The 22,299-nt window shown below is 46.6% G+C and overlaps 1 protein-coding gene across 3 annotated transcripts in view; it reads left to right on the forward strand.

Annotated features, from left to right (window-relative positions):
• ASIC4 (acid sensing ion channel subunit family member 4) overlaps positions 1-22,299 on the forward strand; it is a 212,603-nt gene that overhangs the window by 95,693 nt on the left and 94,611 nt on the right. The window lies entirely within an intron of this gene.

Below are 22,299 nucleotides of genomic sequence, written 5' to 3' on the forward strand. Positions count from 1 at the left end.
CTCTCCCGGCTGCCCAGGATTTATTTCCTGCCCTGCAGCTCCTTCCCTGCAGCGTTTATGGTTACATTTCTATCCGTGCATCACCCGCGATTGATGTCCCCCTGTACGCAGGCAGCAGCCGTAACTCACACCCGTGACTCGGGCTCCCGGCTCGTTACTCACAGGTTGGTGTCAGCCCTGTGAGTTACAGCCTTGCTTTGCTGAGAAAAGTGCGTGGAGCAGGCCGGCAGCCGGCCGAGGGAGAGAGATGAACCAGGCCTGGACAGAGGAGAGGGGAATCCTTCTTGTCTACCCTCTTCTTGCCTTTTAGCTTTTAGCCTGGATAGCTAGAGGGCTTGGAGGAATGTATGTGCCTGCAGGTACTTCGGTCCTTGCCAGTGGGTCTATGATTGCCAGTTATCCCATCATTTGAAGGGGAAGTCTTTTTATTACAGGTGAAGGGTGCTTGATATAACTTAATGCCCTTATTTCAGGGTGATGTGTGTGTTGTAGCATTCCCTGGAATAAGCACTACAAGTCCACAGCATCTCTTGGAAAAAATTCAGTTTGGCAAACTTTGTGAGATTTTATAGCCAAATAATTTTCTTGTGCAGTTGTTGACCCTGGTAAACAAGCTACTCTAGAACAGTTAGTAATTAGGGGGAAGGTTGTAGCTCAGTAGTAGAACACCTGCCTTGCCAGCATAAAGTCCCAGGTTCAGTTCCTAACATCTCTAGGTAGGGCTGGAGGAGGCCCCTTCCTGACACCCTGAGGTTCCACTTCCAGTCAGTGTAGACAATACTGAGCTAGATAGAGCAATGGTCTGACTCAGTAGAAGGCAGCTTCAAAGTCCCAGGCTACCCATTTTCCTGTGAACTTCTTCTCACAGCTGACATAACTAGAACTGGCCCTACCATCAGGCCAAATGAAGCTCCTTCTTTGGCGATCACTCGTAGCCGAGTAAGGTTGTCTTCCATAAACACAGTTTTAACAATGAGTCCGTAAGTGACTGTGGAGGCCAATTCTGGACCCACACACCCTTCCACAGTGGGGACATTGGTTCCCTGGCAGGAGTTGATCACGGTGTGGATTTGCCAAGCGTGCCTTCCTCCTAGCATGTTTCTCCCTTGCGTTCTGAGTTCGGGTGTCTTCAAAGTCCATGACACCCTTGGTAAAGGCTGTTCTCCAACTGGAGCGCTCGCAGGCCAGTGTTTCCCAGTTGTCAGTGTTTATACTACATTTTTTTTAGATTTGCCTTGAGACAGTCTTTAAACCTCTTTTGTTCACCACCAGCATTATGCTTTCCATTTTTAAGTTCAGAATAGAGTAGTTGCTTTGGAAGATGATAATCAGACATCCGCACAACATGACCAGTCCAATGAACTTGATGTTGAATAACCTGTACTGGCAGATTTTGTTCCCCCTTGCCTCTCTTCTAGTAGTCCTGCCCCACTGTTATTATACCAGTGCCTGGCAATGCTGAAAATGAAACCAAAAGTGGGGGGAAAGTGGTGTGAAGAAAACAGACTGTTGGTGTTTTCATAATTCTATTAATTCAAAAAGCTAAATAATACTATTAAAACACACCATATGGGGCTATTTTAAGACTGAAGAGTGGGCTAAGTGTTGGTGCTTTGTTTTTGTTCTGCTCAGTTTGTAACTTCTAATATTAAACAGTTTACAGCTGGCCACCTGCAAATCTTATCTTCCTTAAGTCTGCGGAGAAGCACAGAGCTCTTACACAGAGCTCTGCTTTGATCTTGCTTCCCAGGTCCTGCAAACCAGATCTTCCTCACACTAACCACAAATGATGAAATAAATGGTTAGGTAGTATGCGGATGAAATGGATGAGAGCTGAAACCAACTTCAGGATGTTAGATAAAATCCAAAAGTGGGTTGGGGAGGGTAGATTGCCCTTATCAGAGGAGTCTACTCTGCATCCTAATGGAAACAGCATGTATGCAGATTGGTGGAGAAAGATGATGTGCAGGAGGCTTGGCGGAAAGAGCTGAGTGCTAGATGGCATCAAAGGAAGATAAAGTCAGTGCAAAATCTCAGAAAGTCCACATGAAATGGCTGGTCATGGGGAAAGATGGGGTGAGCTCAGAGCTCATTAATTTTGAGGCTAGCTCTGCTCCTAACTTACCTGGCAGCCATCAGTTGTGAACCAAGCCATCAGAGCAAGTGGCCATGTAACTCGGATTTCCCAGCACTTTACCTGGAGGGTTTTGCTACTTGTAGCACAGAGGAAGCGAGGGGTATGTGTGGAAATGCTGGCAGGCTGTTAATTACAGGTGCTGCTTGGCTGGCGCAGCGATGTCCCGTTGTTCTCCTGGCAGAGCTGCGTGGCGGGTGACAGACTCCATGATAAATTGATATCCCGTTTAGCATCAATTTTCCCTTCTCTGGTGGCAGACAGCTGCACTAATGGGAAGGGACAAGCGCGAATGAAATAACAGGGGCTGATGGAGCAGGTGCCCCTTTTGCGAGACAGACACAGGGGTGCCAAAAGCTCTGAGCAGCTAGCAGGAGCTGGGGGGGGGCAATGGGATTTGCTTTCAGTAGCCCTTCAGTTCCCATGTCATGGGCTTGCAGGGAGCGCACTCTTCCCTGAGATTTTTGAAGCTGACCTGAATTTAGCATCTTCAGGACAGACTATACCCCAAAGATACCACCTCTAGCTTATCCCCTTCCTCATATCTACACACACAGTGGTTTCCATTTTATAAAAAAAAGATACAGAATGTAAGAATTGCTCAACTATATAGTTGAACATGGATCTTGTGCAATTCGTGGATGGTCAGGAACTTCTACAATAGAACATTAGTGTTTATTGACAACTGGAAATCTCCCTCGCTTGTCTTTGGAAGGCAAAATGCTTCAGCTAATGGGAGAGGCAGGGGAAAGTGTTGCAGTTTTGAACTAGGGGTTGGTGAGGGCGACAACCATGAGTTGGCAGAAAGTTAATCACATTGGGATGCAATGGCAATCTGGGAATTCAATGCAGGTTCAGTGGTTTTGCAGTCTGTTTAAATTGTTTACGGTGGCTTCCAGACAACCTGTTTATTGAGCATTCATCCTGATTTGTTTGCAGGGAGATTAGAAGACACTGGTTATTTATTGAGCGTTCATCCTGATTTATCTGCAGGGAGGTTTTATGACATTGCCTGATGCAGTTGTCACCAACACTCTCCAGTGCATTTCCCCATCACTTGGCTTATCGCAAACAGATCCAGTTTTAGGGGAAAGTGGGTTTGTTGCACAAGAGCTCCAAATCAACTTTAATTGTGAAACCTGATTTTGATAGTTTGTGAAAGTTTATCCCACCCCAAATAGCAAAAGTCTGGAAGTACCTTAATATGGCTAATATTCTTTGTTTGAATGTTTTTTGCATGGGTTGGTGGTTGAAACCCTCTTTTGTGATTTGTAAGTAGAAGAAAGGAGGTTAGTAATTATTACAGAACATGCACAGATAAGGCTGCTGGCACACATGATGGAAAAAGGTACCTTTGAGACTGTCTCTTGAACTGTCGGTGACCATGTGTGACTGTAGTTAATGTGGGAGAGAAAGCAGAAAAAGAGCCCTATTAAACTGAAGTGTTTATCCACACTTACCTTTTCCCCAGCTCTTTCCAGGCACAGGTCTGTGCTTTAAAGATCCATGTCTGAGTGCTCTTACCCCACCCCACCCCACCCCACCCCACCCCACCCCACCCCACCCTGAGTTTTAAAGCTGAAGCTCAACAATTCAACAAATGGCAGCTTAAATGACAGGTTTCTGTGGACTGCTGTTTCCTCTGATTCAGAGGTAAAGAATGGGTGCGGAGGAAATATAAGTGTGTACATTCCAGTTAGTACAGTTCATGCATTTGCAATACAGATGCGTGAAATGAAAAACCACCGTTGTTGTCATTTGTGAAAAGGCCGTAAAAGGATGTAACGATTTTGTATCTGCATCTCGTGCGTTCTCTCTTGCTCCAGAGGGCATATTGATGCTCTGCTAAGATTCCCTGTCATATGACTGGAATTGGCAGAAACTAGTTAGCAGGGCATGTGTGAGGGGTTACTTTGCACAGCGCCTCCTTGCCTAGCTTAACAGCCAGGCGGGGGAAGAGAGGTGTGGGTGTGACCACAGCTCCCGGAGGCTTAGTTAGCCCAAGCGCTTGAGATTACTGTGACGGGCACCGAGCCTCTGTGGCTGCCGGCATCAAATTGAGGCTTTAATCACAGACGCGTCAGGCAACTCAAAGAGATGGTTCCCGCGGCGATGCTAACTCTGCCCCGTGTGTGCCACGATGCCTGGGTGCCTTGATTGGGCTCCGTGTGCCACTGAGCTATGGCTGTTCTGGGGACTATATCTTTGAATTTCCCAGCTTGCGTACATTCAGAATCCTGGCTATAAATGCAGCATTAATGGAGCTTTATTGTTTTGTTTTGTTTTGTTTTGGGGGACAGGAAGGAATGAGTGGTGGGGAATTTGTGTCTATATGTATGTGTTAGGCATAGAGCAGCAAATGTAAAACTGGCAGGAGGCATTGTTTTCACAGGAAGCTTGTGCGCATGGTTACATGCACACGCGGCGTGCTGGCTGTGTTCCCCTGCGCGCCTTTCTTCTGCCAGAAAAGGCAAGCGGGGTCCTCCTGATCAACTCGATCCGCTTGCACTTTCTCCAATGTAGCCACCACCCCAGCAAAGTCCCCATCTGGAGTGTGGCGCACAGTCTGGCCCCTTGAGCTCCAGCATAAGAGCATCTGAGCAATTCTCCCACTGCACGCACTGCCTTGTGCGCTCACGCTCTGCTGGCTCTGCTCCATCCAGCTGCTTCCCTCCTCTCCAGCCCTTCTGTAGGAGAGAAGCAGGCAAGGGAACCCAGGAAGCAGCCGTAGACCAAGTCAGGCCACCTAGCTCAGTACTGTCTACACTGAACAGCTGCGTCTCTCTGGGATTTCAAGCAGGGGACATTCCCAGCCCTAGCTGGTGGTGCCTGGGATTGAACCTAGGCACCTTCTGCATGTAAAGCAGGTGACATTCCACTGAGCTACAGCTCTTCCCCAGGAACTGGAAACAATAGTTCCTAGTTGGGCCTGGAGGTGGCTACAACAGACCCAAAGGGAGGTTTGCAGCACCTTAAAGCAGGACTTGCCTTCACCTGTTGTTGTGTTAAATTCAGGCAGTCACGCAGTACAGGTGTTCAGTAGCAGGGTAGTGTAAGAGAACCAGGGAGACGTTGTTGATAAAGCAAACAGGTTTATACTGAACCCCCTGAGCTAGCTTTTCTGTTGAATCAACATAGCAAACAACAGTGAAAAGCTATGCGAACAGCTTATGACACCTGCTGAACAAAGGCTCAGCATTGGCGTATCTCAGGTTCTTTGTCCAGGGACCCATTTCTGGTATTTAAAATGTATAGATGCCAAACTTGGAGCATTCTCCTGTCCTCAGTGATTTCATCCTTTCTGGCTGTGTGGAAGTAGCACGGAATTGTGGCGGGGATTGTCACAGGTAAATCAAAGGACTGGCAAGGAAATGACTTTCTGGGGCTTCCCTGCCCCTCTTAGTTCTACTCTGTTCCATTCCCTCCCTTGGCATTTATTCTGAGAGGGGAGGAGGGAGTGAACCCTCTTTCCTTCCATGCTGCCATCTCCCTGATGGAGTGCCCTGCTCTCCTGCCAGCCCTCCCCTCCCCTGCTGGTGACTCAGCAGGTGCATAATAAAAGATTCATGTTTCCCGTTGGTCGATTCCGTTTCTCCTCCGGGGTCTCCCTGGTCAGACCCAACATTGCTCGGTTTATGAGTTCTGACAGGAGAGAACAGCCCGAGGTGGGTGGCTGCAGGCAGATGACCTTTCAAGGCACAGGTTTTGCAGCTGAGGGGGGGACTGTTTTTGCTTGAGCCTCAACTCTCCCCACCCGCACCAGCTTGTTTTCACTCCTCTCCTCCACAGTCCCTTTGCATTCTGGGCCTGTACACCCCAAAACAGACAGAGATCCGGGGCTGGCAGACTAAGCAGTGGGGGGGAGGAACCCTTGCTTCATTGCAGCTCCCCAATCATGTATGCATTCTGGCCTGCTCCATGCTGCTGCAGTATCATTACAGAAGTTTATAGTGCTATTAGCTTTAAAGTTTTATAAAGCACTGCGCAGGTGACAAGTTGAAAAGTAGGCAACACAGAGGGAGGGGCGTGGGCCACCCGGCAGCCTGGAAAATGAGTGCTCTGGTATGAGCAGAGTTAATCATGCACAATTACCTGGCTGACGAGATGCAGAAGGATATGGACAACAACAACAATAGGAGATGCTTTGCGCTGAGGCTCACTTTGCACCATTAACTTTTTCTTTTAATGTACACAGAAATACCTGGGTTTGGATGTAAATCATGTTGATTGTGCACCCATGCTGAACACATGCTTGCAAATGTATGCTTTGGGGTACATGCTGATGCGTCATGTTAGGAGCTGTTGTGGTGTGAATGCACATTCACCATGTGCAATATCTTAATCTGTAGTGGTGTGCCCTTCCAGTAGTGGATAGTAGTGGTGGGGAGGAGGAGACACTTACTGTACCTGACCTCCTGGCACTTGAGCCACTGTTGCTTACTGGGAGGGGAAAGGCAGCAAGCAGGGTGGCATGGTGCAAACACACTTGTAGGAGCACCAGATTGGCTCCGTAGGCGCATGCTGACCTTGCTGGGTTTGCTTGTTTTTTGTTGTTGGCTGGTTTGTGATGTAGTGGCTAGTGTGTTGGACGAGTTGCTGATGGTCCAGGGTTTGAATCCCCACTCGGCCATGTAACTCATTGGGCCTTGGGCCACTCACTGCCTCTCAGCCCAAGTTACCACACAGGGTTGTTGAGAGGATTAAATGAGGTGGAGGAGAACTATGTATGCATGCCACCTTGAGCTCCCTGGAGGAAAAGGTAGGATACAAATGCAAACAAATAAATAAATGTGCATGTTGTTAATGTTTTAAGCTGCTCTAGATTCTCCCCCTTTTGGGGGTGTGTGTGGAAAGGTGGAATATATGTTTGCACGTACATACATACCCGAAAGTGAATATTTCTCTGCTAGTATCACCTTTCGTTTTATTTTTTTTTAAGTCTGCAGTGGCATATGTAGTATGACATGTAAGAATGATGAGATCCTGAGTATTAGGCTGAAGAGCAATTTCAAAGGGAGCTGAACCAAACGTATAGAGAAACATCAATGCTTTCCAGAAAGCCGGTGACTGGATGGCCCAGTGAGGTTACAGGCGCGCACACAGCACCAGAGTGCCATACCAAGAGCAAAACCTTGAAATGAAATATCCAACGTGTCAAGGAACATAATGCGAAATCCAGTAATGGCCCCAAATGACACCCAATTGACAATCAACTTGATTGCTCTTTTTGGAGCAGACATGAACCAACGCCACTGCTGACGTTTGAGAACTCCAAAGTGGAGCCAGCAGTAAAAGCTCAAGCCATAGGTCTAGCCCTGCCATTAGGCAGCAGGAGGCAGGTGCCTCAGGCTACAGGTGCAGCAAGGCAAGGAGCAGTGCACCATAAACTAGCCTGCTTCCCTTCGTTGTGGTGGAGGACACTGCAGGTGTTCCTGTAAAATTCAAGTGTACATGGAATGGGGGGGGCACTATCTTGTCCTTTGCCTCATACAGTGTGTTTGGGGTCAGTCCTGTCAAACCTCCCTCTCTAGTACAGTACAAGGCTTCTAGGGACTCTTTGGTCATGACATTGTGGCTTGACTTATGGATTCTATCTTGTTTTTGGAACAGAGCCCATTGATTTCTATATGTTTAGGTACCGTTGACCTTTTTATCATGATGCTAGATAAGGTGGAAAACCCCAACCTATTTGTTAGGTTAAAAAAATCCCTCACCCAACCTACATTGTGGGAGACATTCCACTGGTTTTGTTTTGTTTTGTTTTTTGCATTAGTACAAAGATTAGCATTAGCACAGGGAGATTTCCCCCTTCTCCTTTCCCCACACATTCCTCGTGCCCTCCCTGAATCTGCCCTGGAGGATTAGGTAGGGCACAGGGGAAGGAAAGGGAAAGATTGTTCTGTTTTGTATGGAAAAATGTGCTTAGTACTTCAACCCTACATATATCAAACTACATTTGTGTATTTCCATTAATCCCCCTTTCCTTTTGCTTAATGAGCTTTACTGCTTAGTCTTGTTCCGGCTACTCCTCAGCTCTGTGCCTCTAATAAAAGTACTTTGCAGTCACCAACTAGTGGTATAAACCACTAGTTTGAGTCCCTACCTCAAATGATAAATGGCACAGGGTCAATGGCAGTGCACGGTGCTCGTGCCTTATGTTACTTCCCAGCCAGTCTCTTTTGCTTCCCAACTTGTGCCTTGGAAGCACAAACTACAGGAGCAACTCAGCGCGGGGTACATGGTTCCTCTTTCTTATCCAGAAGCAACCAGATGTTCAGCAAGAAGAAGGGGCTGGTGATTCAGCCCCTCTTTCCCACCTACCCACTTGCTCCTCCTTCCCTGCATGGCAGCTGATTGATGGTATTTCAGCTTTCAATAGAAGGAATTCATGTATTTCCCTGCCTCCTCTTCAGCTGGGAAAACCCTGTTGCTGGGGGGGGGGGGCACACAAAAACAAACACCCACCCACGACTGTTTCTCTTTCTTTCTGTGGCATCCAGTCCTTTGTTTACAAACCACCCACACTTGTGCTTGCTCCAGCCCCATGGAAAATGCCTGGAAAGTGCTGAAAATTTGAACTTGGCAAAATGCTACAAGGTTGAACTTGGCTTTGTTATGAATGCCTGGATAACCTCAGAAGTGTGTCTTAAGCCAAAAAGGCAGCCCATCCAGAAGTTCCTTTTCCTTGTTGTTGTTTTTTCTGTGGCCACATCTCTGGGTTCATTTACTCCTGTGGAGGAATATTCACCTGGAATATTTCTGTGGCCAAAGAAAAGGCCAGAAGAGCAAATTCTGAATGGGCGATCCTGAAACCTGAAGACTCAGTGGATGTTTTCTTTGGAGTAGATACAGGCATAACTCGGATATACTGCAGGTTCAGTTCCAGGCCACAGCAATAACGTGAATATCGCAGTATAGCAAGTCACAGGTTTATTTGTTTTTTGTTTCCTAGTGCATTTAAATGTTACGGGTGAAGGGGCAGGATGGGCAGTGATGGCAGGAAGCTTCTTTCCCCTGGAAGCCTTCAGCTATACCCACATCCTCTGAAGGAACAGTATCTGCAAAGCGCAATAAAGCAAAGCAAAAGAAAAAGAGTTATGTCTGTACACGTGGGGACTCCCCAGTGCCCTCTGAGCTGGCAGCATTGTTGACTGTAGAGTGGCTGGCTGCCCTACTGACCAAGGGAGGATGCACTTTTGGAGTTGGCAAAGGCAACCAATTGCAGAGTTGAAGCATGGTGGAAGACAAGAGAGAATCCCTGGCTATGGCAGCGCAGCAGCTTGAGCTGAAAAGTAAGGCTATAGGCCTGAAGAGGCTGGCAACCTGCTAAAATCTCTTGATTTGTCATTGTCAATTAGAGAAAGACCAAAGGGCCAATCTAGTTGCTAGCGAGGCCAATGCTTTTTCTCTGTTCTCTTGTAGCAGCAGAATTCATTCACGGTCATGCTAGCAGGTGGAATGAACTGTGGAACCCAAAATTCAGTTTCTGTTGCTGCATATCTACAGCACAGGAGCAAGATGGTGCAAAGAAATCTGGCCAATGCTAAAAAGAGTCCACCCCCTTTCCCCTAATTTTAACCAAAAAGACAAAACTACAAATATGTATTAATACCCCACAGAGGTCACTTCTGTCCCAGGAAAAGACCAGAAAAATACAGCCCCCAAATGAGACTGTGATTATGCATTGCTGTATATGAACAAACATTCCTGCTTGTGTTGCTGTATCTGGTGGCAGGCAAGAATTGATTGTTTTGTTTAGTTTTATATATGTGTTTCTTTTTCTGTTCGTTTTGTATTGGGGGGTTTTACATTCATAATATGTTTTAGTTTGCAACATTGTGCAATCATCTTTTTCACAAATCTTAATAAAAAAACTGTGGGGGGGAATTGAAGCATAACAGGAGAAAATATATAAATGGTTTATCATAACTGCAGTTTAGAATGAACACTTTTTTGTAATAAATGGTTTATGCAAAATAGAAATCCGACTAGGGTCCAGTAATAAACAGCACATAAACTCACATAATCAGGGGTCACAGTGGGCATGTTATAGCCTAAGTTTAGCACTTTAAAGCCCCATTGATTATAATGGAAGAAATGTCTGTGTACTCATTAAGTTCCCTTGATTGTAATGGGAGGAGTTAACAGTGCTAGCTGTAGTCTTGATTGTGCTCAATATTCTGTACTATTTAGGGGGGGAAATCTGGCAAAGAAAAAGCCCCGTTGTATGTCAGTTAGCTCCACTCACTTTTTTGAAAATAGAATTTAAAAGTGCAAATATTATTCTATTATTATCATTATTTATAAAATTTCTATACCGCCCTTCATATGAAAATCACAGGGTGGTTTACAATGTAAAAATACAAAAATACCACTGTCTCTTTCAAGCAGGCAGGGGCCACCACCTCTTCAAAGGAGACATTAATCACCTCCCTGGCCCAGCCAGCTACCCCATCCCTACTAGTTTTTATCAGCCAAGATGGGCAAGGGTCCAGAGCACAACTGGTTGCCCTGATTGATCAAAAGACCTTGTCCACATCCTTGAGCATTACTAACTAATTTGATGTATTTTTCATCTTCGTTGGAAGCCGCCCAGAGTGGCTGGGGAAACCCAGCGAGATGGGCGGGGTACAAATAATAAATTATTATTATTATAACTGAAACTTATTCAACATAACAGAACTAGACAATGCTCTGGACCCCTGTTGAGATTCATCTACTGTAACAGTAGAGTCAAAGTCCTGGTGGATTCAAGTGAATCTATCCTCAAAATGCTTTGCAAACAAATCAAAACACTTTGCAAATGATCTACCATTGGTTCTGTCACCTTCTTTGGGTCAAACTGTAAAAGGCCCCGCACTACCTAGAAAAGCTTTGTTGGACAGCACAATGACAGTGCAATGAGGATGCAATAGAGGCAGCAAAGTATGCCTTCTATGCTGTCTTCACTACCACTAGGTAGGCTTGATGTTTGGTTGCAGTTTTCCTCCACTCACATTCAAGTCATTTCTCAGCTTGCTTCCTCCTCCCAAGCTCTGCAGTATACCAGGGAGCTAAACAAATTCCATGAAGTAAGAGAGGGTGCTCAGGAGCAATTGTGTCAATGGCCTGAGCCATTCAGGTGTTCCAGAGGTTGGCCAGGACTTCAACAGGAGCACCAGTCATATCAGCCAGAAGATCCCCCAGAGCCATGTGGAAATCCATTTGATCCATCAGCCTTGAGGGCCAACCGTCAAAATAGGTCCCCTGCCTCTGCACAGGGGAAGAGGTGCTGAAAGTCTAAATCTCAACAGGAAGTGATTTGATCATTAAAAGGGATTGGTGTCAATACCCCCCCTTCCAGATCACCCTTTTCCTGCACAGTTGAGAAAACAAGGTCCAGAGTGTGGCCTGCCACATGCATTAGGGAGGTGACATGTTGGGGCAGCCCCATTATTGCCATGGCAGCCATTAAGTCTTGAGCCACCCCAGAGCCACATCTCAGCATGGATGCTGAAGTCTTCAACACCACCTCCAAGACTAGTTCTGTCAGCTCAGGCACGCAGGTTGCTGGGCAGTGAGGTGTGCAGTAAACCAGCAGAATCCCTAATCTGTTCTGGTTGTCAGATGACAGGAACACACATTTTAGATCTCTCCCCCCCCCCCACCCACCCACCATGAACAGAGAGCCTGGAGAGTGAGAAAGATAATTTCTGTAGACCACACTAACTCCTCCTCTCTGATCCTCAAATCTGCCATGATGCTGCACCCAAGTATCCAGGTGGGCACAGCTGGGTGAGTCCAGCACCCTGCTCACCCACCCAGGTCTCAGTGATAAAAAGTCATTGTTAGTGAGTTTGCTTTACTCTCTGTAAAGAACTTTTATAAAAGTGCTTTAAATATGTAATAGGTATTATTGTTCCCCTCTCCCAAATAAGTGAAATCAAACCATTCATTCCTCTGAATCTTTTGAAAACTGAACTCCCAACATCAGTAAGTTGATTTGGGTCTCAGTGACCACAAGACAGTGGCTGAAGTGCACCAGTCCCCACCCCCACCCCCGCCATTCCAGAAAGTTCCTTATACCCCATTGGGGTGTGTGTGTGTGTGTGTGTGTGTGTGTGTGTGGAGTGGATAGAGGATAGAATGGAGAATGTTATCAATAGCAAATTGCAGGTTTTGAAATGTGCTCTGTGCTTTCCCAAGGGACTTGTTTTAAAAATTCCCTTCTGTTCAGTGGTTGTTAATAGTACTCTCAATTTCTCAGAGCACATGCTTCCTTCCCTTCCCAGTTGGAGAGCAAATCAACGCCCCCCCCCCCAAAAAAAAATCACGTCTAGGATTATGGAGTAATGAAGCCTTCCGTCAGGATAACACTGAGCATTCTGGTGGACAGTTCCCTTTTACTGTTGCCTGTGATGGTTTGGCTTCAAGGTGTGCTGGGAGGACATGCCTGGGAGTGCCTCCTCACCAACATTTGGGGACTTATTATGACCCTTGGGCAACAAGAAATATGGGCCTTGGTGAGGGTGCTTGTAGGGGCATGGTAGATGCTATTTTGGTTTAAAACAGCTGGGGAAAATTTTTTCAGTTGCTCATCACTCCCCAAGCAAACTCCCTTCCGGGTTCCTCCTTGATAGACTGGGGATCATTGCCACCCAGTTCTGGAGACTCAGGAGAAGAAGACTGGATACCTGCAATGTAAGATGGTCTGGCATTATTGATTAACTTTTTAAAAAGATGTTGCTGGGAAGTGAAAATAGTTCATCTAGTTTAAATATTAATTCTTCTATGTGAGACTTACCTACATGTCTGTCACTAGGTTTCCCCATAGCGCTTCATATTTGACAAATGTTGCAGTTAAACCTGGGGTGCACACTTGCCATGGCAGAATTGCACACTCACTCACCACTAATATAATTGAAAACATGAACCATGTTTTCTGTAGGTTGGCAGCATTTCAACCACAAGCCACAGGGCTTTCAGTACCTTTCATGTTAATGTTGCAATTGCCCTAAACATACCCACCTCTGCCCATTGCATCAGTCAAAGCTGACTGGTGCGTAACCCAAACATCATGTGACTTAGTCATCCCAAGAATTACCCCTATGAAATGACCAGTCTGTGATCACATGTAACTTCCATAGCAGTGGAAAATAGTACTCTAATGCATTGTAGGGGAATGGTGTTGGCAAATCCAGTGATTATTGGTAGTAAAAAAAGATATAATAATTAAACTTGGCTTATGCCAAGTAAACAAAATGCATGTGTTGTATTCAGTAATTTATGTGATCTGTTAGAAATTAACGTTAATTTGTTAAACATACTTAAATTGAGAATACAGAGGATATTGCAGAGAGATATAGAGGGGAAAGGGTGCGAGAAAAGAGGTGGCAAGAAGAGAACATGGGTGGCTCCACCCACCTTGCAGCCCAGAACAGGCCCTCAACAGAAAAAAAGTTTGACCATCTCTGACCTCAGCTATTCTAGCTGCAGAATGCCAGAATGCTCAGAAGGGCAGTTTCTCAATTCTTGTTGCTAATTGGGAAGGTTTAGAACACAGCCTTCAAAACTTTTCATGTTGATGACACACTTTTTAGACATGCATCATTTTCGCAACACAGTAATTCAGTTTTACTAGCAAACTGGAGGTTAAACTAACCCCTTTCCAGCCCTGGGAGGAGCGCGGGAAGCATTCACACACTCACCTACACAATGCAGCCGTCACACTAATGTGTCGCGACACACAGTTTGGAAAGTTCTTGTTTAGAATCTGTGATCCAGTGGAAACCGATGTAACAGAGTCAACAGTCTCTGCTTAAAGTCACAGCTCTGCACAGAAACATCTTTGGTCTCAGAGGAGAAATATTAGCATTTGCTGTCTATAGTGCTGAAGGAAATGGTGCAGCAGCAGGTACAAAGGATATAGCCATGAATGTTCATAAATGGAAGAACACCATATTGTGGGATGAGCACGTGAGCCATAGCAAGAGTAGAATAAGATCCATTGTTAGAATCCAGAAGTGTAGCACAGTTGCTAACCATAATGAACAATGGAGGGAAGGATGGGTAAACATACAAATGATGGATGAATATGTGGATACATTTACATTCCATGAGAATTCAAATGAAATCTCACTGGCTTATTATTAATTAAAATATTTCTTAACCATCCTTCATCAAAAGATTCTAAGAACAGTGTACAAAAAGCGTAAATAAAACAAAACCACACAGCAAGAGTACAATTTAAACCAACAAATAAGTATAACAAAATAGAACACAAAACACCAAAAGCTAACAAACAAATGAACCACAATTCCAAAAATTATATTTGATTAAAATACCTGGACAAAAAGAAGGGTTTTCACCTGGTGCCAAAAAACCCCCCCTCCTTAGGAAGGGTATTCTAAAGACAAGGTGCTACCACAGAAAAAGCCCTCTCCTTAGTAGAAGCATAGTATACCGCTGCTAAAGGGGGAAGGGTCTTTCTGGAAGATCTGGGTCCCAAGCTGTTCAATTGAACAGTAGAGCAAGTATAGAACCAACATTCCATAATCTCTGTAGATGCAAAACATGCCTTTTTGGGACTGGACAAGCATGTTGTCCCTGTGTTCAGCCCACTGATGTGAGCGGATGAAGTGCATGGATTGCAATTTTGCAGTAGGGTACTGGCTGTCCTACTTCTCAGGCTATGACGCTGGGTTTGCACTGAGGTCAGAAAAACTGCACTGTCTTCTCAAAAGACAGGCAGCACACCAGGCTGCTGAAGTTGCTCATTGTTCCCTACTACCTACATGCGTGAAGCCGACCAGTGATCTGACTCCGATCATCTGGACCAAGATTGTCCCTTCTGATTGGTAGCAGTTCTCTAAAGCCTCAAATTAAGAATTTCCCATTCCTGTTACCCAAGATGCATAAAGGGAAATGCCAGGGATTTAAATTGGGGGCTTCTGCTTGCAAAGCATATTCTCTGCCATGCAGCTGTATCTCCCCTGCCCCTGGAATGAAAGAGCAAAGGTGCTGAATTCCCCTACATAATTCTGACACCAGAATTCAGGGTGTTTCTGTACATCTATATTCTGTACATCAATACACCTTTGTTGTGTGCTTTCACACAATACCTGACTCTAGTTTGCCCTTGGCTGGGCTTTGAAAGATGGAAGGAAAATGGAAGTAACTGGATGTTTTCAGAGAGGAAAATAGAAATATTTGAAGAAGACTGTGCTTTGAAATACCTGGAGAGAATATGGCAGGCACGAACTGTGTACTCCTTTTGGCTAATATGTTTTTATCTGCCCCGGCTTTTATGCAGAGGTAGTCAACACAGTATCCTCCAGAAGTTTTTGGACTCACCTTCCCATCAGCCTCAACCATCACAGCTACCCCAGTCTACTGGACCATGTTAGTTGGTTAAATAGTTTCAGGCTTTTTACTTTTAAACAGTTACCGTATTTTCCCCTCTATAACACGCAGATTTTTTCTCCTAAAAAGGAAGGGGAAATGTCTGTGCGTGTTATTGAGCGAATGTGTGGTCCCTGGAGCCAAATGGCAAAAAAAATCAGGCAAAAATCAAATCGCGCGTCTCGGAGAAGGGAAACCTGAAAAGAGGAAGTGGCTGCTTTCCTGCATTCTGCCTCAGGGTCTTACTGCCCACCCTCCTCTGTTTCCTTGCTGTGTTTGCTCAAACGGAACAAAGAGCAGGGAAAGCCCCTCCCCTCCAGGCAAGCAGAGTGTCGTCTCTGTGCTCCGGTGCTGCTGAAAACATGCAGGAGGGAGAGAGAGAGAGAGAGAGAGAGAGAGAGAGAGAGAGAGAGAGAGCTGGCTGGCTTGGGTGGGTAGGTGAGGGAAAACTTTTGCCTTCCTTTCCTCCCTCCCGTTATACCCCTCTCCTGCATTCTTAGCCAGCTGCTTCTCTGCACACCCCTCTCGTGCTCCTTGTCCATTCTGTATTTTTCCTTCCTTCCCCACTTAAAATGTGGTTAAAAAGCATGGATCCACATGGATCCTCAGGATCTTTGCATTGGGTCACCCCAAATTCACCATCAGATCACATAGCATGTCCATGGCTACAGCCTGCCCCCCCCAAAATCACGCACCCACTGTTGCCTGGGGCTGCAATGGTGCAAAAACGTGGTTACAAAACATGGATCCTCAGGATCTTTGCATTGGGTCACCCCAAATTCACCATCAGAGCACATAGCATGTCCATGGCTACAGCCTGCCCCCCCCAAAATCACACACCCACTGTTGCCTGGGGCTGCAATGGTGCAAAAACGTGGTTACAAAGCATGGATCCACAGGGATTCTCAGGATTTTTGCATTGGGTCACCCCAAATTCACCATCAGATCACATGTCTGTGGCCACAGCATGAAGCACAAAAATGATACATCCACTGTTTCATTCAGAATGTTTTTTCCCTTGTTTTCCTCCTCTAAAAACGATGTGCGTGTTATGGTCAGGTGCGTGTTATCGAGCGAAAAATACGGTAATTATGTGGTTATGATATTTATTGCTTGTTTCAATATTGTATGGTTATTTGTCTTTTTATGTACATTGCCCAGTAATTCATGTGTGTGGATGAAGGTGCAGTTTAGCAGTTTTAAACATAAAAGCACTGAGCAATATGTCTTCAGCTAATAAAAGGTTTGCAAGTGTTCGAGTCTACCCATAAAGCCTATTGATTGGAAACTGTAGGGAGACTTAGGGCTTCTCCAAACTTACTTTTGCCCCATTCTTTCCAAACACAAATCCATGCTTAAAAGCTCCTTGTCTGAGTGTTTTTGTTGTTGTTCTTTTTGCCCCAGAGCTTTCCCTGCAAAAACCTGCTCTTTAGCACTCACAGTAAATGTCAGTTCGGGTTTTCCACAGATTTTTGTTTGCTCCGACTGAGCTTTAAAGAGCGGGTTTCCACGGGGAAAACTCTGGGACAAAAGATGTCACATTTGGACACTGAGCTTTTGAGTGCGGACCTTTCCTTGAAAGAGTGAAGGAAAGGAAAGGTAAGTGTGGATAAGCTCTTACATTTAGCACACACTAGAATAAACTTTGCACCTGTTGAAAGACCTGGGAACAAGTTTTCCAGGGAAGATCTGGAGAGACATCCTCAGGATGTGTGGATGATAAAATTCAAATGAACATCTAGCCAGTGTTGTTTTAGAGTTATGCTGAGTTCTGGGTCCATGCAGGAGATGTAATTATCTTTAAAGAATTGGTGGACTTATTTATGTACTTACCTTATTTCATGCCATGCACTTTTGATCCCAAATGACCTCCTCCCCATGCAGCTTGCAGATGCAAGCAAGAAATAATAAAGCAATACAACAGTATCTAGTAAAACAGTTTCGAACAACATCACCACCACCACCATAACTTAAAAAACATAGTGTCAGCGTCCAAAAGCATCCTTAAAGAGCCAAGTTAGTGATGACTGGGCCAGGTGGGCCCACCGCAGAAGAAAATTAGAAGAACCATAGTACAATAACTGAAGAAGCCCTGTCTCATGCCACACAGTGAAGATCCTCTGACACTGAAGGCGCAAAGAGACACATGTGGGATTGTGAAGTCCTTCAGATATCTTAGTTTCAAACAGGTGTCAAGGACTACTCTCTGGTAATGATCCTATAAACCTAAGCAGTGGTATGGTAGTTCCTTAGTAAAGGTAAAGGGACCCCCGACCATTAGGTCCAGTCGTGGCCGACTTTGGGGTTGCGGCGCTCATCTTGCTTTATTGGCCGAGGGAGCCGGCGTACAGCGTACAGGTCATGTGGCCAGCATGACTAAGTCGCTTCTGGCGAACCAGAGCAGCACACGGAAATGCCGTTTACCTTCCCACCGGAGCGGTACTTATTTATCTCTTGCACTTTGACATGCTTTTGAACTGCTAGATTAGCAGGAGCAGGGACCGAGCAACAGGAGCTCACCCGGTCGCAGGGATTCGAACCGCCGACCTTCTGATCGGCAAGTCCTAGGCTCTGTGGTTTAACCCACAGCGCCACCCACGTCCCTAGTTCCTTAGTAAGCAGCCACTATTTTTTTTTTAAGGGTGTAGGGAGTAAGTAAGCTGTTGTTGCTCAGTGGTGACAGAAATGCACCCTGTGTATGCCCAGAGGCAATTTTATTGTAGACTCAGCTCTAGTATTGGAAGCAGATTCTTGGGTTGCATTCTGGCATAGGTGAAGCCCTGGGCCGGTTCTGTTTTTCTCTGTACAGACTGGATTTTTGTTGGTGAGTTAACTTGGATGGAGGTAAATAGGCAAGGCTGAAGAAAGGATGGAGTACAACAGGACACCCACAGTATGTGAGATATCTACCTACCTACCTACCTACACACTCACACTCCACTGTTTTAAAAGTCCTTCGTGCCCTATAGATATGTATGTTAGATGGAAATGTCCAGGCTGGTATTGACCCTAGTTCTCCCACTCCATTAAATATGTTTGGCCAAGACTTCTTTACCAGTACTCTTGTAAGAATTACTGAGATTCATATATGTGAGCTGTTTTGAAGATTTAAAAATTATTACATACATGCTAAGTGCCCTGATCATTATTTGTGAAGCATCCATCATCCTGAATTGGAATTTGCAAATTGTGAAACCAAATCCACAACTTCCCAGGCAGCTTAACCAATGCATATTCCCTCCCCATTTTTATTTTGCACTGAATCATGCAGGGCATGACACTTTGATTGTATCCACATTCTTTGGAAGAGTAGCTGTGCTGTTTGTCTAGTAATGTTTGTGTGGTGTATGTGAGTTTTTGATGTTTTTAAAAAAGAGAAACCCCCATTGCCTGACTAACGTTGCATGGGGCCTGGATGTATTGGGTGCTCCCCCCATTTGCCCTCTCTGCTGCCCACCCAGCTATGCACCCGCCTGCCTGCCATCCCATGCTCCTTCCTCTTAGGCTTCTCTGTGCAAAGAGTTGAACAGCCTGCAGAGGAACCAGCCATGATGGCTGCACCAGCCCCTCTGGCGGCACATGTATAATTAGACTGGACATCTTGTCATCCCGGATCTCCCCAAAGCAGTGCTGCCTGCCGCCCTCATTGAGAGCCTGACCTGCCTGTGATAACAAGCACTGCAGGAGGGGCACCAACCAACCCTTCCCTCTCTCTCTGTCTCTCTCTCTCTGCCGCAGGTTCAGGAGGCTCTGCTTGGCATGAAGCAGAGAGACTCATGCTTTGACCAGCTGGGCTCTGCAGCCACATTGCCTTCAATTAGATCAAAATTAATGATAACTCCCAGATTTGAGCCGCTTTAGGCATGGGGCTGAGCATGCAGCTGGCATGGTCTGAACCAGGGCAGAAGAGGGACCTGGGAAAGGGACGCCGTGCCAGCTTCAGCCAGGATGGGGCCAGGATCCAGAGACCAGCAAGCTCTCAGGGTGGCTTCTAATTCATTGCTGCTGCCACCTGCCGGGGCAAGGATGTCACCCAGGGGAGCGGCTCTGCGTGAGTCAGCACAGGGGGAGCAGAGTTACTACCTTCAGGCTTAAAGCTGGGTTACTTAATATTTCCTTAAGATTAAAATAAAATAAAAATCTTTATCTGCCACCTGCATGCCTTTTCACCTGCTACTGGCTTGCCTACTTCATCACTCTCAAACTCTGGGAAACGGCTGTTATTAAAGTGGGGCATGTTTATGCTTCACAATGCCTGCTTGAGGATACTGCCTCCTCTTGCTATGGGATGCTCGGTCAGCAGGGAATGTTTAGCCCTTTTGCTGGCAAGATCCAGGGGGGTGTTATTGTTTTTATTTTGATTTTAAATATTGTGATCTTTTCTGTGAACCACCCTGAGACCTTCAGGTATAGGGTGGTATATAAATTCTAATAATAATAATAATAATAATAATAATAATAATAATAATAATTCAGCACTAAAGAGCAGGCTTTCTAGGGGAAAGTGGTGGGGCAAAGGCATGGGATCCAGTTGGACAAATGGATGTGCAGATGAACCCTAAGTGGCAGCCTGCACTTCTCCCTGCTAAATTTGGATTTTCCCAATCCCTGAATAATCTGATGGGAGGAGGATCCACTGAAGCATAGTGTGGGTGGGCATTTTGGGTGTTTTTTTTACATGTGTGGCGACATTTTGCCATCTATTGTCTCACCCCCTACTTCCATTTTGCTTCCATCAGCCCAAAGGAAAAGATGTAGCCTGCCTTTTCCTACCAGTTGTTGCTGAAAGCACATTCCCTGTATTTTTTAAATAGCTTTTTTTGTACAGAACTGCTTTTGAACAAAATAAATGTATTAACAGCAAAATTAAAATTTGCATTTGTGAGTACAGAAGAATCTAGACCCTCAGTCTAGACCAGCAGTCTTAAAGAGACACAAACAGTATTTAGTTTGTTTTTGGTTGTTAGTTTATGTTGTTATTGTTTTGTGGATTATGAGTGCTGTAATGCTTTGTGAATTTTATGACTTTTCTTGTGGTTGTGCTGCTTACCCTTTTTTTTAGTTGTTTGGTAAATAGAAGGTGATTGTTCTACTGATTTGCAATTGTTTTACTGATGATTTGTTAATTGTTTTATATGACTTACGTTATAATTGTGATGTTTATTATGTTATTATTTATTGTTTGTTAGCTGCTTTGTTACCCATCTGAGTGAAAAGCAGCATAGAAATATAATGAATAAATGAATGTGGGCTCCAAAGAAGGAAGGGAGAATTTGGGGCGGGGGTGGGGAGAGAGCAGCATGTATAGGAGTCGGCATCACCCGTTCCTCCCGTCTACCCCTCCACTAATTTCCAGGCAGAATCCTAGCAGTGGATGTAACCCTCACCCGAATCTTTCTGTCTTTCTTCCGTCTCTGCATTGATTAATCGCCTCTATCACCTCCTGACACCGTACTTGGCACTCACTGACTAGAATTTTCGCAAACGTTGAACGGATGGAAGAAATGCATTGTTTAACACGGTTGTGATAAGGCAGAGTGATTAAAGAGTGGTAAGGGTTAACTCATCGGCATTAAGGGATTCGGAGCTGGGGAGGCCAGAGAAGGGACACCGCCTCTGAACCAGACTCTTTCTGCATGTCTGAATGTGGCCTCCAAGAAATAAACTTGAGCAGTCCGGGCAGAGGGGACGGTGCTTCCTGAAGAAGGTAGACGGGGTCGTCCCTCCGCCCCACCCCATTGATTTAGGACCCCCGCCCTCTCCCGTTATTAATATGGTGGTTCCCCCCCCCTTTATTCCCCCTTTCCCCTGCCTCGGTGGTTTCCGTCTCCGTCCCCGTCCCCCGTCGCCCTCTCCTCCTCCTCCTCCTCCTGCCGCTGGCCTGGAGCCACCTTGGCCTTCCGCCCTGGGCATCGATCAGCGCCCGCTGCTCAGCCAGGAGAGACCTGTCCTTCCGTATTGACCCGCGGGAGGGACGTGTGTATTCCGTGCCAGTCGATTGCAGGGATCGAAGGCGTGTGAGCGTGGCGCTCCTCGGTCCGGATTAGCCCGCTGGCTTCGGCCGGGCGGAGTGAAGGTCGCTGTGACCGGCTGAGCCTCGGGGCGGGGGTGGCGGGGCCGCGGGGCTTCCCACGGCGAGAGTCCGCGCGGTTCCTGTCTCCTCGCAAGGCGCGCTTTCCGCCGCTGCTCGCCCCCCCCAAACAACAACAACATCGTCCCATTCTCAGGGAAGTCGGACACGGGTCTTGCCCCAGCCAAGCTGGGGGGGGGGGGGCGGTTGGGGATCACCCTCCCCACAGCTGAGAGAACACGCGCTTGGCGTGCAGAAGGGTCTCCGGGCGCAACCTCCGGATCTCCCTAGCTGAGCAGCTGCCAGAAGCCACCGAGAGCCACCGGCGGCGGCGCGAAGTGGGCCGCTGGCCTGGCTCCGCAAGAGGGCGGCTTCGCAGCGAGCGCAGCGCGTGGGGCTCGGCTTGCCGGCAAGAACTTTGCTGGCTTGAGGCTCTCCGGAGTCCTGGGCTGCCGGCGCTTCCTCTACTGGGCAGAGTTGGCGCGTCTGCCTGTCCTGGCCGCCGCCGCCCCACCCGCTAGGCCGCGCTGCTCCCCGCCCTCCCCTCGCAGTCTCGGCCCCCTCTCCCTACTGGGCACCCCCAGGCCGCCCCCTCTCCCTCCTCTGCTCGGCCTCCCTGGTCCCGCGCCAGCTGCAGTTGCCGGTGGGGGTTTTCCCTGGCCCTGATTCCACTTGGCCAGGCAGGGGCGGGGAGGAGGCGGCGGCAAACAGACCC

Source organism: Podarcis filfolensis, assembly GCF_964270895.1.
Source record: "Podarcis filfolensis genome assembly, chromosome: 1".
NCBI classification, from domain to species: domain Eukaryota; kingdom Metazoa; phylum Chordata; class Lepidosauria; order Squamata; family Lacertidae; genus Podarcis; species Podarcis filfolensis.